At 38.5% G+C, this 18,965-nt stretch overlaps 1 protein-coding gene across 1 annotated transcript in view; it reads left to right on the top strand.

The window, feature by feature from the left end:
• ptprn2 (protein tyrosine phosphatase receptor type N2) overlaps positions 1-18,965 on the top strand; it is a 150,367-nt gene that overhangs the window by 532 nt on the left and 130,870 nt on the right. The gene's annotated exons all lie outside the window — the stretch shown is intronic.

The following is an 18,965-nucleotide window of genomic DNA, read 5'->3' as shown; positions in this document are numbered from 1 at the left end:
TGCAATCGCTAAAAAGTTTGTGCTGTGGTTTAGAAGATTGGGTGAAATCCCAAGATCCTACAGGGGGGGGAAACAAAGTTACGTAATCCCTTAGGCCTAATGGATGCGATGTTTCCTGTCACTTCTTTTTAACTTGAGTAATATGAACAGTTTTTTTGCATGAGATGGGCTGTTATAACAATGTTTTCAACCCACTAATGTAGAAAACTCCAAGAATTCACACTTCTTGTGTCTTTATCAAAATACTTAGACCTTTTAGAGGGCATACTTGTAAATCCAGTTAAATATTTGATAATTCACATGCCTCCTCCGGGAAAGGGCATGGCGAGGAGACGGGATTGGCTGCTTAATCATTCTTAGTCACATAAAAAAACTTTCATATATTTACTTTTGATTTAGTTAAAAGCTCAATGTGAACCATTCAGTATAATTTTGATCATGTCATTTAAAAAAAAAGAAAATCCTCAAAAATGCATTTTTTTTTTAAATTTAAATATTTTTTTTTTTCCAGAGAAAGACCTATTTAAATAAAACCTTGCAGCAAACACACCCATAGCCCATCATAGGTAAACAAAAACTAAAGGCAGACCATGATAAGGTGTTTTCTAAAATTGGCAAAGATAACTAATCACTAATGTAGAAAACTCCAAGATCACACTTCTTGTGTCTTTATCAACATACTTAGACCTTTTAGAGGGCATACTTGTAAATCCAGTTAAATATTTGATCATTCACATGTCTCCTCCGGGAAAGGGCATGACCCCATTCCTTTTCCAGACTTGACTGGTTTGTGTATTCGTTACTCCGTATTGGTTTTTCCAGCCTTGTATCCTTCGACACTTTTGAGAAATAGTGGCACCCATTCTGATAACTGTCCTTCCGTTTTAATAAATTAATTTCACAGCTTCAGCCTGCTTATGTGACAGAAGAATCTTCCCTTTCCTCGCTGAAAATGTGACACTTATTGCCACACCTTCTGGTGGAGGATCTGCAGGCAGAACACAGGACAACATAAACTTTATCATGGGCAAGAAGCAAATACAGGTTTCCGACTAGCACCTGAGCTCGGGGATGATTCATACAGACACCAAGCCACATCGTATGCTGTAACTCAGAGCAGAAGGCTGTCTGTCCTTTTTTTTCTTCTTCCTACTCTTCATACATCTTTATCTTCTGATACAAGTGGAAATCATTGGAAAGCTTTGAATTCAAGCATGCTGGTGCATGTACAGCTATATATGATTATCAACACAGTGTTATGACTATATAATAGTTTTATAAGAGAGAAGGTGCTATTTGTTGGAGTAATTGTTCTCCATGGCTTACTGCACTTGATAGCCAGACAAGAAAATAAGTATGAACTTGTACTCTCTCATTGTATCATAAATCACTAACCTTTAAACATCAGTGTGAATGTTGCCATATGCAGAGGACTTTTATTCTGCCCAAAAAAGCTCTTACAGTTCAGACTTCAATTAACCTATTGTGAATTTGGAGAATTTGTCTTGGACATTTATTCATGAAAGCCATGAATGAGTTTTCATGACTTGTGTAAAAATAAGGCAGTTATGTGAAGGATGACGAGAAGACGGGATTGGCTGCTTAATTTAATCATTCTTAATCACATTTTTTTTAAATAAAAAACTTTCATATATTTACTTTTGATTTAGTTAAAAGCTCAATGTGAACCATTCAGTATAATTTTGATCGTGTAATTAAAAAAAAAAAATAGAAAATCCTCAAAATGCATATATTTTTTTAAATTAAAAAAAAAAAATTTCCAGAGAAAGACATATTTAAAGAAAACCTTGCATCAAACACAGCCATAGCCCATCATAGGCTGCCAAAAACTAAAGGCAGCCCATGATAAGGTGTTTTCTAAAATTGACAAAGATAACTCACTTTGATTTCTGACCCAAACAAAAATAAAAACAGTGAACATTACAGTTCATGACTCCACAAAAATTTAAGATGTATACAGAGACCTTTTCCAATGTTTTCAAGAACAATAATAATATCTTGTGTCACTGCACACCAGATCATTTAAAACTATACTATAATAATTATAATAAGATTATTTTAATTTATTATCCAATGTGTTAATCAATACATGTAATTCCTTGGCACAGCATGAAATGAAGGTACATTACAAGATACAAACACGTCACTTGCACTCGTCCATCTCCATAACTTAAGATGACAGTTGCACGTCTCAAAAACAGTTGGAATAGTGTGGTGTTTACTACTTTGTAGCACTGCCTCTATAATAACCAGCTGCTGCGAGAGGACTTTAGTTCTGAGCTTCCCAACAATCCTGGGTTGACTTTGTCTTATCGTGGCATGCCAAATATTTTCTTTTTGAACATTTTTGGGGCACTAGTGGCCTTCATTGGGACAGCAGGTGAACAGGTAGCGAGAGGGGGGAAGACACTCAGCAAAGAGCGTCAAGCCGGGACTCGAACCTGCACTGCCTGCACGAGGGTGATAGCCTTTGTAAGTGGCTATCCAGGGCCATGCCAAATAGTTTCATTTGGTAAAAGATCAGGACTCCAGGCAGGTCAGTCCAGCACCTGGGCTCTTCAACAACAAAAGCCATGCTTTTTTAATGGATGCATGCTGCGGGTTAACGTTGACTTGATGAAAGACGGAAGACCTTCCTTGAGAAAGGCGTTGTCTTCGTGGAAGCATATTCTACTCAAAATCCTGTTTCCTTTCCAGATGTTCGAGCTGTCAGTTTCTACTGTCTATGTCAACGTGCATCATAAGGCCCAGGAACACGTTCAAAACCCGCAGTCTGTCAACATGTTTCAAAGCTAAAATCATCTAAAAAAAATGAAATTACAGTCTCTTTTAAGAACCAGGATATAATGAAAATAATCTGAAGTAGATGCAGCCTCAGATGAACAGCAACACATGAGATTACAACAATGTATGTTTGATAAAGACTAAGCAGAAAAACAGAAGCAAGGTGTGAATAAACTCAGAACACTGCTCTCTGCACTCCTCACTGCTTCCATAGAGAGCAAAACATTAAAACAAATTCTACTAGTCGAATAAACTTGATTCATTGACCATTAGTGATAGTAAAAATCACTATAAAAGCATACACTTTGAGCTGGTCTGGTGCTTTCAGGTGCCTGTTAACTCACTGCCAAAGAGGAAAAGTATCAGGAATGAGTCATAAAGCCATTTCTGAACTACTGGGTAACAATCAAAAAGAGTAGCAAATCTTCTCAGAATGGACATAAAAGCAAGTTCAAGGTCAGACTATGCAATGCTCAGGAGACATATGTGGAACAGAATCATGACTGCATTTCATGCTAAAGGCCTCAGTTAGGTCAATGTTAAAGTTTATGATGTGGAATTAGAAAAACAGCGAACAGGCGCTGGTTTGCTTGGTGGCATCGCCACACGAAAGACTCATCTATCTAAAAGAACATGACAGCGCAGCTACAAGGTGATTACTTCAAGTTATTGCTTCTGTCCATGGTTACACAAGCTGTTTAATCACAGGGTGTTCTTAGCTTCCTGCACAACTAATGTTTTTACTGAGCTTCTTTGTTGATAATAACAATAATAACTCACATGACTATACAGTATGTATGAATCTGTGATGAAGTGAGCAGCCATTCTTACAACTTTTAGCTTGTCGCAATCATGTAGAACTGAAAAATGTACTACGTCTGTCTTACATGGTGAAAACTCTTTCAAATGACACACAGCTTAGTCACTTTGAGCCATGTGATGTGATGTTGCTCAGGTCCAAAGAACAGGTAATTGAAGGGTTAATGGCCTTGAGTCTGGTTCTTTGAAGTGCACTTCATAAGCACATAAATGAGCCAAAGACAGAGACATTTGATGAACATAACACTTCTATCACTCATTAATCACCTCATACAGAACAACGTGGGGTACTGTTAACGACAGCAGATGATTGACACCTCTTCCTCTCATCTTGACTGAAAGTTTAGAACCATTTTGTTTGATTTTGCTTAATGCCTAGTGGTTTCTAGCCAGTGGAAAATGTGACGAAATTGATTGTAGTGCGCATCACCACTCCAGTGCCTTTCGCTCAGCTTTGCTATAAGGGCCGTTGTTAAAATTCTGTTCGGCGTCTCTAGTCTGTTTGCAGTGGTTTGGCACTGCTCTGAATCCTAATAAAAGCTTCTGAAAATCCCACCGCTTGTTAAATACAGCCATCCATTTTCCCCCCTTCAAGGTCATGTTTGGTTAACAAGAAATGTGTATTTAAATAAGTAGCTAAGATAAATATTCGTCTTATAAAACAAGAGTCAGTGTTGTTTTATGGGCTTGCTAAAAAGAAACGAATATCAGTCTATTTGTTACCAAGGTACCAGTATGCACATAAATCTAGCTGAAGCACAGAGATCAAACTGAGCAGAGTAATGCCACAGCGGAGGTCTTTATTGCTGCATATTGATTACTTTTACCACCTCTAAGAGATTCTGTCTCAGTTTATTTAAATCCAATTTATAAAAACAACTCTTTTGGACAAATACAGAAGCATAACAGTGTATTGATGGCAGAGATATCCAGCATGGCTGCTTGTCTCCACTAGTGTGAACGTATTGTGCTTCGAGGGTGTGCTGCAGGTTCTTTTCTGACTATTAGCAGTTATCTTTTAATAGATAAGACGAGCAAGATTTGATTCATATGCTTCCTATTTCTCTTTGTTTTGCCACGGGATTCTGTGATGCAGTAGATATCAGGACTCAGGGTTTATATAGGTTATCATGTAGTGGTTCTGTATCATCTGAAGGTATTGAAACATGTTGTGATGTGGTTGTAGATATTTTACCACAGTGCAGGTTTTTGAACATGTCCAGATAAATCCTGTTTCACTGGATGTTTTTTTATCTGACAAAAAAGTGAAAGAAGTTCAGTGAGTATCTTTAGAAACTAAACATTCATCATTCATATATATATATATATATATATATATATATATATATATATATATATATATATATATATTGTTGCAATTTAAAATTTAAAGTTGGTTGGTCCTTGGGTATGGAAGCAAATCTGGACCATTATTGAAATTACATAGGATTAGCAGAAATGCTTATTCATTGCATAAAGCTGCATCTTTTGACTAAATACAATTAATAATAAATCATCCAAACTGCTTTTTCCATTTTCTTCTTTAATATTGTTAATTCTGTGACTTTATTAAAATGATAAAAAAGGACATTTTAGATTTAATTTTCAAAAAATCCTCTAGCAAACAGTTAACGAAATTCTATTTGAAATGTCAAATTTGGAAATTAAAATGCATGAACAGAAATGTTGTTTCATTTTCAGAATACAGCTGCATTTTATGAATAGAATAATAAATCATCCAAACTGCATTTTAATTTTCTTCTTCAAAACTGCTCATTCTGTGCCCTGATTAAACCAATAAAGAAAAGATTAGTTTTTCGTTGCCATAGTGCTACTCGTACAATACATTAGGGCTTGTCGTGTATATTTGAAGCTGCAGCAAGAGAGGAAAAGTAATAGTTGTATGCTCTCATGCTTTGGCCGTATTTTTACAGATAATATTGTTGTGGCCCCGATGCAACAAACACACAATATGTGTCGTGTGCTGTGAGGACGTCATTCACAATATGTTGGCCTTGCAACTGTTTGCATGTTAGCTTGCTAGCTTGAAATCTTACCTTGAGCGGTACGGCGCAGGAGCAGAGGGGGTCAATGTTGACGAAAGCGCCAACCATGTTACTTCCACATTGACGCTCATGCTGAAATAGAGTTTCATTGCAGTTCCTCGACTGACCACTAGAGGCTGCCTCCACAATCTCCACTTACTCTCATGTTCAAAAGTCCAACTTTAGAGCAGAAATAAACATATTTACAGCCTAGTTTAAAAATAATGTTTTGGTCTTAATTGTTTGATTTCACATCCATGACAACTCTGAGGGGGGTGATTTTTTTTTTTTTTTGTTCCATGCTAGGAGAGTTTATATAAAGCAATACCTTTATTTCTAATGTGATTGATTGACAGTCAACTCAGCCAATGGCTAGCCTTTATCACTTCATCATCCGTAATCAACATGCAACTACGCTCAGCGGAGCAACCAGCTGCTTTTATAATCCCAGGCTTGGCTAAGCGGGACGGCCATTTTTGATTTAGCCGTCGAGTCGTCATGTTAAACAGTAAATCTTGCTGTAAGTGTTTCACGGCAGCCTTTGACGAGCTCAATGGGCAGCTGGAACAGGCGAAGAGGAACAAAGTCTGGATGCAGATATTTCTGCAGGGTCCTGCTGAAGGACATGGGTGCAAAGCCAACTTTGATTGACATGCAGTGGGCGTGTTTCTGTCGGCTTGCTGACCAACATGGCTGTGCTCTGCAGGAAGTAACACAGGCTTCAAAACCGGTCTTCAGAAACCAGTGGGTCACATGACAGAAAGCTTTGTCCATTGTTATATACAGTCTATGGGTGGGAATATGGTTGAATTCTGTTATTTCCAGAAGGTTTTGTCCCTCAACAGCTCTGGCACAGAGATCGCAAAGCTGGATTTTCCCCACCTCTCAGAAAATGTCACAACCTCTACGGTTCACACTCTCCTCTTTACTTACTTTTCCTCTCTTGCTCCAGCATCAAATATGCACAACAACCACTAATATACTGGATGTGTAGCACAGTCAGTCTGGGGACTGAAGAAGAGCGACCACTGAGGTCACTCCTGCGCTGCTTGGGTTTGCCACTTCCATTTGAGTTATGGAACACTTTTTGCAGAGCAGGCTTGAAAACGAAAGAGCAATATCGTTTTCATTATCAATATAATTAAGTCAAAGAATGAGCAGTCTTGAAAAATAAAATGAAAATGCAATTTGGATGATTTATTATTAGTTTTATTTATGAGTCAAACAATGCAGCTGATTCTGAAAATGAAACAGCATTACTGTTAACGCATTTTAATTTTCAAATTTGACCTTTCAAATTGAATTTTCGCAACTATTTGCTTGACGATTTTTTGAGAACTAAATCTTAAATGTCTGTTTCTTTATTATTTTAATTAAATCACAGAATGAGCGATGTTAAACAAGAAAATGAAAAACCAGTTTGTATTATTTATTACTTTTTATTTATCTGACTCAGAAAATGTTTATCTGAGTCAGAAAATGCAGCTGTACTCTGAAAATAAAAAAATACTTGGGGGCCCCCATCTGGCTCAGGGTCCAAAGTATTTGCCTGGTATGCCAGTTGAAAAGTGGCGCCTCTGATTTGTGTCCTCTTTAGCTGTCACTTATTATATTCCAGACTAATGCCGATGAACTGTCCTGTCTATTCACGTTTGGATATGCTTTCAACACAAATGGTTCATTTGTCATACCATAAAAGTAGGGAAGTATAAACTCTGTCTCGGCCCAAAACTTAATCCAAGTCATATCTGGTTCGAGGATGAGAGCAGACTGAATTCTTAACCTAATATTTCCATCCCTCCCTCACTAAATAAAGGTCAAAGTGCACTGCTTTGCTTCTCTGAGGGTGTGTGAGTCACCTCGCCTGTTTTAGGGTCAGCATGAAACAGCTAGCATTAAGTTCAGACTTTATTGACACTTTGGAAGAAGAACCTCTCTAGAATTCACAAAAGGCTTTCACTCAATAATGACTGACTGGATGAGGTTTTATTGTGCAGCACTTTCCCTTTGTGTGTGTGTGTGTGTGTGTGTGTGTGCGTGCGTGCGTGCGTGCGTGCGTGCGTGCGTGCGTGCGTGCGTGCGTGCGTGCGTGCGTGCGTGCGTGCGTGCGTGCCTGTGTTTGAAAAGACTGTTCCCCAAACCTAATAATCTCAACAGCTGTAGGACTCGGTATGGGAGTAATTGATCGGCATTAAGATTTTATACTTTCATCTATTTTGTGGATGCAGTATGTGACTATTGATTCTTGGTAATAAATGGGATACACACTAAAATAAACTTTTCTCAACGGTTATAAAGCATGATGCAACTGCAGAAGTCTTGTCGTTTCTTTACGAAAGCTGTTTTTTAAGATTAAGCTGAAAAATTGGAGTTTTAGTTTTTAGAGTTCCAGTCTTGAGAGCTAAAAAATAGAAAAACCCAGCAGTATATTCATGATTTGGGATGCTGCTACGATGCTGCTGTGATAATAGGGGAGTACAGTAGGTCTCTGTGATTCAACAGCTGCTCAGAGGAGTGTGTTTGAAGTATACGAGCTGACTGTCACTGTGCCTTTCTTGACAAATGTCAGGAGCTCTTGAGAGAGAAAACGCCAGAATGTTGACGTGCTGAGGAAATCCATCATGTTAGGATCTTTCCTGCTTCAGTTCAATATGAACCTGGAAGATAGTCTGGGTCAAGGTGAAAGGAGCGCCAGCAGGCAGGTGAAAAAATAGTAAACTTTTCAGTAGGAGACTACTGTTGATTTACTTAAAATTAGTTTACTTCTCATTGACTACCACTTTAAATCCACTGGCTAATGAATTTAATTACACTGATCATCTCATTACAATGCACTGGACTCTAGTTTAAGTGTAAATGTTACTTTGACACACAAACTGTTGCAGACAAAGCATGTCCCAAAGTAGGGGGGACCGTCTCCACCAGGACCATCCACCCCAGTAGCATGAACTACTCAGGAACGACCGGATTCCCAAACTCACCTGATTCCAGTCTGATCAAACCTCCATAATGCAGGATTTCCTGAAGCAAGCCCGGTCCTTGGAGGCTCTGCAGCATGACCCAGAAAGGATCTGCCTCTACATCCCAGAAACCAGGACACACCCAGAGGTCCTTACCATGATCCAGAGACGCTTTAGCAGTAAAAATGCTGTACAGAATTAGTCATATAGTTTTAATATTGCTACTGATTGTTACATATTTCAGGTGAGACTCATCTCTCTGGGACATGTCAGGTATAAGAATAGGATACATGAGCACTGTTCCTGCTGAGAGAACACTTTTCCTTCTTACATGCTGCAGTGCAAAAAGAAGAAAAAGCCCTTTTCTCACCTACACCCTCTTGAGCTTCAATGCCTCATGACAAGGAACTTGTGAAATCATCTTGGTTTTTAAGAAAGGGAAGGAAGGTTTTTTTTTTAGACCATTTCACAACCATTTCAAGATTGAGATGAAATGGCGTTTGGAAATGGGCCAATCTGAAGGGCACCTCTGTCGGCAGAGCCAAGATTCACAATGACAATAACATAGTAATGAGGATTCAGAAGGCTGCAGGTTGAGCACAAGAATTAATCAATACCGTGGGAGCTGTGATTAAAGTAGTAATGTGCCTGTTTTGTTGTTGGGAGGTGCAGACAACTACAATACACAGCTGGGAATGAGAATGAAAGAAAAGGTAGATTAAAAAAGGAGAGATAATTGATACCAATGCTGTCTGCTGTGTTGGATATTGGTGCCGTGATCTGGCTCAGATCCATCAAATTGTAATTGGTTTGTACATCTTAATGACAGATTTAATGAAACCACAGGGTGAAAGTGCTGGTCGAATGTGCCTCCTGATGTGATGTCATCAGAAAAGTTTTTGATAACTTGTTTAAATGACAGTTTCCTCAACCATCTAATAAACTGTTTAGGGATGTCTACTGTACTTCAAATCAATAGAAGCCACTCATCCCAATATACTAACAGCTACAGTATATAAGCGAACAGCTACCAAGGGCTGTGTGATAGTTGACATGTTCATCTTGTTCATCCTCTTGACTTTAAAGTCCAAGTGAAGCAGAGATGAATATGCATGTAGGCCTGCTAATTACAACCAAGCCTTGCCAAACACGAAAAGATTACAGGAAAATGATCACCAAGTATGTAAATGTGGTCATAAGGAAATGAGCAGCATTCTCTGCTCGGAGACGCTGAGGGCTGTCTGCTGAGGATACCGACTCCAAAGAGTTTAGATCAACTCAAATGAACAGCAGCAGGAGGGAAAACAAAGCTGAGTTTATTCTAAGTGAACCAAATAGCAGACATATGAAGTATCAAATGACTAGATTAACTTCCACTTGTGGGCAAAGTTAACAGGATTATTATATTATTAAATGCACTGGTGACCAGATCAGAATCCATGCCACCTCTCACCCAATGACAACCAGGATGCTTCACCTCCCTCACCTTCACATTCCTAACCCTAAATAAGCATATTTCTACCCAAACCGCAACATTTTCTTGAAGTGGACTTTATGTGGTACGATTTATGATGTAGTTCCATCTTATTGTTTTTGACATAAACAGGAAAACACATGGAGTAAAATAAGAGAAAAAAACAGTCCATGCCAGTGGAGCAGCATTAAATGAGAGCTGAAAACCTCCCGTTGTGCTGGATGAGAGGGCTTGGAGTCATCTACTGATCATTCATCCGTTTTCTGTTTTCTATATCAGCTTCATCCTCTTAAATGTTGCAGCGGGAAGGAGTCTGTCCCACCTGACAAATGCATGAGGTGGAATATACTGGACAGATCTCCATCAAAGGGCCAAAACAACCCGTCACCCCCATGTACAGATGAGAATCTCCACTGAACCAAACTAACGTCTTGGACTGTGGCAGGAAACCGGACTTCCTGGGGAAGACTCACAGGGGGAAGATGCAAACCCCAAGCTGAATTCAAATCTTTTGGCTGCAACGGGCCAGTGATAACCAACACCACTTCTAATGTTGCTCGTGCATATCAATTTTTAGAGCATTACATGTATATTCTTAAGGACTGTTTGATTTATTTTGTTCTTTCCACAAGGGAACAAAAATGTAAACAAGGAAGGCTTAATGACATCTCAAATAAAAAAATAAAAAATCCATTCCAGGATTATTAATAGTCTTAACTCTGCACTGAGAATACATCCAATACGTTAACTGCATTTCTTCAGACACTGACATTTTTAGATAATTTGCCAGAATTGGTCTCCACCAACATTATGTTTCATATACTACATGTCAGTTTGATTAAAATCTGAACTACCATAATAATAATAATAATAATAATAATAATAATAATAATAATAATAAATACTGTAAATAAATAAATTAAAACTCATTTTCTCAAAGATTAGAGATACAGTTTCTCTCAATTTCTTCCTTAAGATGAACAACTGAGCAGTTTCATCTGCAGCTATGAAATGGGGACAAATTTCTGCTGTCCACTGGCTCTGGCAAAGTGGAGTCCCAACATTGCAGTCCTGTGTCCTGCAGCTTGATTCAAGTCCCCCCTACACACTCAGAATTAAACCTTTATCCTCATCGGGAGAATGCTTTTTGACTTGCTCTGGTTTCCCACTTCAACACTCAATCACACTTCAGATGAGGAGCAAAAATCAAATGTCTGAATCACTCAGCGCAGGTCAGGGAAAAGGTCATGCCGGCCTATTTCTGGGTCCTTCTTTTGCTGCAGTGATACTGCCATCTTTAATTCATGGCTGTTGTCTGGGCTGTCGCCTGGAGCTGGCAACTGAGAGACCGAGAGCGACCTGCCTGGAAATGTTGAAAGAATTGTGTCTGGTTACACTCGCAGATGTCAGGTGGTCTCGTGTCAGGCCACTTTTCAATCAAACTGACCTCAAATCCTGTTCTTCAAGCTCCTACTAGTCATTTGTGTTAAGGATGTTGAGACTCTACCATCTCTGAAGCATTACATTTGCACAGATTGAATATATATGTATTTTGTTCATTATGAACTAGGTATTTGCACACCACAGGCACATTTACTCCTGTGTTGCATGAATTCTTTCCTTAACCAAATTCTGGATGTATTTTGATGCTAAGGCGACCAGTGGCTCTAATTATTTGGGCCCAAATGTTTTCTCGTTTTCTGGTAGAATATTTTTTTCCTGCTCAATTGTCCTGGGGGTCCTTTGTTTTGTTCTTCTTGCATATTTGAATAAATGTTTTCATTTGCGGGCAGATGTTATCTGTGGGCTAGACAGTTTGACACAAATTCAGCTACAGAACCATGCCATTGATTAATGTGCATAAAATATGGCCTTTTCGGCAAAAGATGTCATCTGGATGTTTCTCTAAAACGTGTATGGGTATATAATGTTTTTTTTTTCTCCAAACCTTTATTTTAAAATTTTAAACACAGTCAGAACATTGACCATGAACAATACAAAGTCTGGCATCGAGAAAATAAGCAGATACATTACAAGACAATGAATGAAGTCCGTAGGATATTGCATAGTAAGTTGATGAAATTAACTAAAACTAAGTAAGACATTACATTTCATCAAAATATTCCTTCAATTATGTTAGCAGTGTGTATAAATTTTTTGTTCAGATTTTTTTAATACATTCAAACTTAGTAATTCTGGAAATTGATTTGAAAAACAGGAAAGAAAGGTCGACCTTTGGAAAATTTGGTTTCATGTAGCCTATGTAGAATTTTGCAATTAGAATAATCAAGTTAATTAAGTGTTGCATTTTCCTATCTTTATTATATAGTATAATAATATATATTTGGCATTCAAAATTATGTGTGTGTGTGTGTGTGTGTGTGTGTGTGTGTGTGTGTGTGTGTGTGTGTGTGTGTGTATGGGCTTTATGCTGTAGATTACGTTCATACGTCGACTATCATAGAGTGCGTCGATGCGGCGATGCGCATGCGCACACAACAGCCTGACGGTGGTGAGTACAAGAGGCATACATTCATTTATGAAACTTCTACTTCTTAAAACCGGACTCGAGCATCAGATTTATAACTTTTTCAGGGAAAACCCCAACAAAATGGTGCTCTGTACCCTCAGTAAACTCGAAATATCGTATCACAGCAGCAGTGTCTCAACAGCATCCTGTGGTTCTCAAACTGCAAAGTGACGACACTACAACAATAGCCTATAAGCATTATTTACCTAATTATTAAGTGACAGTAAACGCGTTAACCGCATTAACTGTATAGTTTTCGCGTGTAAGTCGTGGCTTGCTCATTTTTATTTACCTGCTTCAAAGTGTTGCAGCCTATTTGGGTCTTTTTTGAGCCCTTAACACGAAGTCATATTTGTGCTGTCTGTCTTTGGCAAATATTCATCCCTTTTTGTGCTTTCACCTGGTAAAAGATCATTTAAGATGAAAAAAGTAACAATACAACGTGAATTGTGCAGTTATTAACGCTTGTGTGGAAAACCATTCAGACTTGCATCTTTGGGCAGAATTTCTGTTAGAATTAAGGACTTTTACACAAAGTGATGTCTTAATCAGTGTTTGCAGTTTTGGAGATTTGATTTGATTTGGAATTATTTCAGATTTATAGAGATTGTTCTGAATAAACCAAATTATGTCCTATACACTTTTGGTTTATGTATGAAATGTATTTAAATTAAAAGTAAAAAATTGTGAGAAAGGTAAAATGTATTATGTGTTGGCATTTAAAAGAAAGATTTATCAAAAAGTGGCAAAAAATCATCACAAGATTAATCTAAAAAGTAATTGTCAGATTAATCGATTTAAACCGATTAAGTTTAATCGTATAGCACAATTCAACAACAAGCTGATTCAGTGCTTTACAAAGACATTAAAACATAAATAAAAAGCACAAGTAAAAATTTAAACAAAAAGAAAGAAATACGAACAATAGGTCAAATCAGTAGCTGAAATATGATTACGTTTTGGAACTGCAGATTTAGAGTTTTATTCAAAGGCAGCTTAAAATATGTGTGTCTTCAACCTGAGGCTTTCTGTGAGTTTGTACCATGAAGCTGAATCCAGCATCTCCATGTCTGGTTGTGACTCTGGGAACTCATAAAAAATGGATCCAGATGACCTGAGGGGTCTGGAGGGTTTATACTCGGTCAGGAGGTCCCTAATCCACCTCCATACCATCACCAATGGCAGCTCTTGTTGTGTGCCAAATGCAAGACATTTGTTTTGTCCCTCTTCAGTCAGGAAGATGCAGCATCTATTATTTTCATAAAAAAAAACAGAAGTGACTATGATTTTACTTATCACAGAACAGTTTCCACCTAACTTTAATAAATTTTGAGCTCAGTTAAACCCATAAAGCATTTTTGAATTTTGCTTATCTTTTTTTTTTTTTTTTTTTCATTTTTTGCATAGTAGTTTTTACTTGGATGCAACTTGTCTAGGATGCACCCCACTTTATGCCCCAGGACAGCTGCAAATATCTCTAGTCCCTGCCTGACCCTGAATAGGATGAGGCGAGTATGGAAAATTAATGAATAAATGAATACATTTGTGGATGCAGCAATGTCTCGTGTTTGCTTCCACTTGTCTTCAGAGGTGGACCTCAGCCAATAAGATGAATTCCACTACGAAACTGTCTCAAACCAAACAGCACCCAGTCAGCATTGGTCTTCTGGAAATCTTCTCTTGCATCAAGAGGTTTTATTTTGTTTCTCAAAATCCTTAGTGATATGTTGTTAATATGATATTTCCTGTTAAAAAGGCTATTTTTGTACATGAAGGTTCTAACGGAGGGACGACCTCCTCATCCTTACCGGTGAAAGGCTGAGCTGCAGTAACTAGTTGAATGTATATGTATAGTATAGTATGACACTGTCCCATTTACACAACAGTAATGATGCCATTATCTCCTGGTCATATGAAAATGCAGGAGTAAAACATTGAGTATTAAGACAAACTGAGCTCAGCTGCTGATTTGTGCCACGCAGCTTTTGACAAGAACAAATCTGCCGCAGCAAAAAAGAAAGAAAAAAAAGGCTGGGAGCCTTCTTTAATTTTAGCAGGAGCAAGCCTTAATAACACAAGCTGTTAAAATCTGCAGACATGGTGTCAGGCTTATGGTAATTTGCTTGCAGGTGATGTCCTCTCCTTTTCCTGCTCCCTTTTCAATTCACTTGTGCTTTTATTGCAGTTGTCACCCACTGCAGTCATCTAAAATGGCTTTTTTGGCTGGCAGCACAAGTGTATGTGATTAGAAATGAGTCATGTGTCCTTGGTGGCATCTCTTATATGTATGTGTGTGCATGTGTATATATATATATATATATATATATATATATATATATATATATATATATATATATATATATATATATATATATATATATATATATATATATATCCGTGGCCCCAGATAGCGACTGATATATGTCTTTATCTGCAGCAGGCTCTGGGAGTGGCTGTCTCGCCGCCAGGCTCCCAGCATCATCCTTGGCCCCTCGCATATCACAGATGGTTTCCTGACATTGAACAACCACCTGAGTGGAAAAGTAGCGCAGACCTCTTGTTCAGGCTAAGATTTTTGCCTCACTGGGACACATTTAATGTGACTGGCAAGGTCAGCCAATCGCAGCCGGATCATTCAGAGCGAAGTCCAAATACAAAAAGATTGGTAATCGGTGGTTTGATAATGCACAATGAAGATCAATGTGATTGTATTATTTTGTAATTACAAACTCTTAGTCATTCATGTTATTGCTTTTCTTTGAGTGACCTTTAATGAGTTTGTTCCCCTGTAATTTCACGCTCCTGAAGGGCGATACCCTTACTGTTATATCCCCGACACGCTGAGATTTTAGTGGAAGGTTAACAGTTCCTGAGTGTGTGATTGTCCACATGTTTGCTTACTTGTAGAAGAAGTGCACTTGCTGCCCTTGACTGCAGTTAGCTCTAATAAAGCACGCAGGGGGCCATTATGGCATTATGGGAAAGTGTTTGTCTGCTGTGTGTGGTGCCCGGGAGAGACGTAGACCACAGGTAACTGATCAAAGGCCTAAATTAATTTCAAATTTTTTTGTTGGCACACTGTTTGTCATTTCAAACACAGTTTGAGGCAGCCAGTGTGAGATGTGTATGGGTGCAGTTCTGGCGGCCGTCTCGTGACAACACGGGCCACTAACTACCAGAGTATCCTGGTAGTTACTGTTAACCGACTCATCCGCTGACCTGATCCATCTGGATTCTTCCTGCATAGTGCATTTACAAATTGGGTCATACTGCTTCTATTTCGGGAGGGGGAGCTTCTGCCCACTTAGAGCACCTGCAGGTAGAGCTCACCTAAAGCTGCCTCTGACAATTATTTTTACCATCAATTATTTTAATGACTACTGACTCAACAATCATGCTAATGGCCCACTGCAGGTTAAAATGCCAAAACACAGCCTGAAAGTCTTTAGTACTTTTGTTATTTTTGTGTCATTGCTCAGAATAATTGAGCATCCCAAGTCCAAAAATATAAAACTTACGGGGATGCTAAAAAGGAAAGTGGCACATAATTCTTAAAATTGAAAATCTTTTAATTAGAGAGGGGTTTTTAAAAAAATAAATGGCCGAAATAATTTTCCCAGTTATCGAGACCTGCGCCAAAGAGTCAATAAACTGATTTTTTAAATTAATAGATAATTATTTAGCCACAGCTTGTTAACAAAAATGCTGAAACTTTTTGCCTCTTAAAGCCAAAATGATTGGATTTCTAAATGGTGAAATTAGCTGTGGTAGATGTTTTATTTTTTATTTTTTAGTTTCTGGCTCTACTATGATAGATTATATCCTCTGAAACATTAAATGATGATTACAGTGCAGTGATTAAACTGCACAATTAAGCATTTTAGTACTCACTGCAACTATTTGAAAATAACATTTTTAATAATTAGTCTGTATTTTTACAGGACTGATGTGTACTTGTGCACACGATACAGAAGTATATGTCATATTAAATATAATCATAGTTCAAACTATAGTATTGCATTTGTTTAAAATGTAAAAAATGTGTTATCTAGTCTCTCTGTCTTCTGTCTCTTCTATCAGCAAAAGTTGTGTCTTGGAACAACGGTGTACTTCAGGGCTCTACGTCACAAATCAACAATAATGAAAATCGCTCACAAAATGACAGACATCAAGGCAGAGACTCAATATAATGAGGACAGAAGAGAAAAACAAAAGTGACAGAGAGACCAAATGAGGATGAATCTTGGACAAAGTGGTAAAAGAAACCTAATCTCCATGCCTATAGGGGGGATGTGCTGAGCTACGAAGTGGTACAAATCTTTGGTGGCCCCCTAAATCTGACCAAAAACCCATCAGAACAGACAGTTTCTGCTGTGATTGATCTGTTATGAGGCAGCAGAGCCTCAGGGCTCCAAAAGGCGTTTTTTCTTTCTTCGTGAAGAATGATTACACTTTTGAAATGATCTTGTAAGCTAAGACAATGTGGCTAATCTTTATCAAGATGCCTCATAGTCCGGTCACCTTCTTCTTTTTCTTTTGCAGATTTCTTCCTCTCTCACAAGTCCTTTTGTTTTCCCAGCCCGAGGTAATCAGCAGCATCCTCTCTGATAGCGTTTTAATTAAAAGGCACCATTTTAATCATCTCTGGCATGGTGCTGCAGTAAGGGGATGTGCCGTTATCAATGCCACGTACCTGCCCATCACACACATGCATGGATATGTGCACACACATGCTTTCCGGGTAGCTATGCTTGGCTGGATGCGTCATTTGTTGAAAGTCGTAATTAATATTGAGAGCTGACAAGGCCTCCCAGAGAACCTATTGAATTAAGCAGGGAAGTGATGAGGAGGTAAAGTTGAACTGACTGACACTAATTGCAGAGCATTGAAATGCACAGTCAAGAGGGATTGCACGAGTCCTCCAGCTCCGAGTGAGCTCCTCACACAACTTTGATATCTTGGTTTTATAACTCAGCTTCTAGCTAAACATAAAGATCCCGGTCATTTAGACGTTGTAAAATAAAAAGAAGTTATAGACACCACTTACAATGGATAGAGAGCATACTCGAGGCATTTTCAACAGGTTTGGATGGTAACTAATGACGGCAGACTGAGCACAGACAGAGGGAAGGGGACGGGAGGGAAGATTTAGACTGCACAATTTAACAGGTCTAGAGAGTTTTTGACTTACGATCAGAGTAAAACCACTGGGTTGTAGTACTTGATCAATATAAATACGGATCATAACTGCATAACATGGAACTTTAAAGTCCTCCACCTGCTGCCAAAACAGGTTGGCATGTTGAGCCACAAGGTGATCTATTGGTCGATCTACATTTTAACGACTAAATACTAGATAACAGGGGGTAAATACGTTTTATTTATTTTACTTTTTTTGTGCCTAGAGAAATCACAGATGAGAGCAATGAAAAGTGGCTCATAACAGGGATGTTTCAGGCCTTTAATTTGAAACACATAACTTCTAGATGCTCAAATGCTTGGTGGAGCTGTCAAGAATTGTTGATATTGTTGATATGCAAATTGTGTATAAAATGTACGACCAGAGGAGCTTTAAAGTTTTGAGAAGTTATTTATTTGCTTTCCTGCATCAGAAGTTTTTAATGTCTCCTGCTGGTGAGGAGCCCAGAATCTGTCCTTTTAAAATGATGAATACACAGCGCATGCAACAGGATAATGTTCATGAACGAGTAAATCACGTTGTTGGTTTTTGGGTAGTAAGTGTCTCTTCGGTTCAGGATGTTCTGATTTTTGTTCCAGAGATCAGAATGACCTCACAGTTCGATGATGATGTCTCACTCCGCATCATTAAATGGCAATTTTGATGACATATTGAAGCCATTACCTCCAAAAGGCATAATGAAATGAATCCCCTGCTTCCAAAAACAAGATGGCTTTTCGTTGCGCTGCTATAATCAGGTTCCTACGGCGATTATCCCATGAGAGAATAACACTAAAGATGCGAGCGTCAAACCTGGGAGAGAGAAAGTTGAACAAAGTTTGATGCTTAAAACTTTTGCCTCTCTTTCACACCTATCCTGATTAACTGTCCTTCCCACGTCAGTTGATTAACAGACTTGCTGAACCAATCTCTCTCTCTCACAAAAGACGTCTGACAGAGACCTCGTCTCCTGTTCTTTGCTCACGGTCACGAGCTGCTCATTTCTGTCCATCGAGGCCAACGGGCCAAAAGACTGCATCCAGTTACGACACTCCGCCTGATGAGCAGAGGGAGGGATATAACAAAGATAAAACACTTGAGGAGAAAGAACTGTGGCTCGCTGCACTTGTTTGTAATTCCACCCTGTGCTGCC

The sequence above is a fragment of the Cololabis saira genome, chromosome 22 (assembly GCF_033807715.1).
Source record: "Cololabis saira isolate AMF1-May2022 chromosome 22, fColSai1.1, whole genome shotgun sequence".
Classification (NCBI taxonomy): Eukaryota; Metazoa; Chordata; class Actinopteri; order Beloniformes; family Belonidae; genus Cololabis; species Cololabis saira.
Note: the sequence above shows the minus strand (reverse complement) of the source record. Positions and strands in the feature narration are given on the sequence as shown.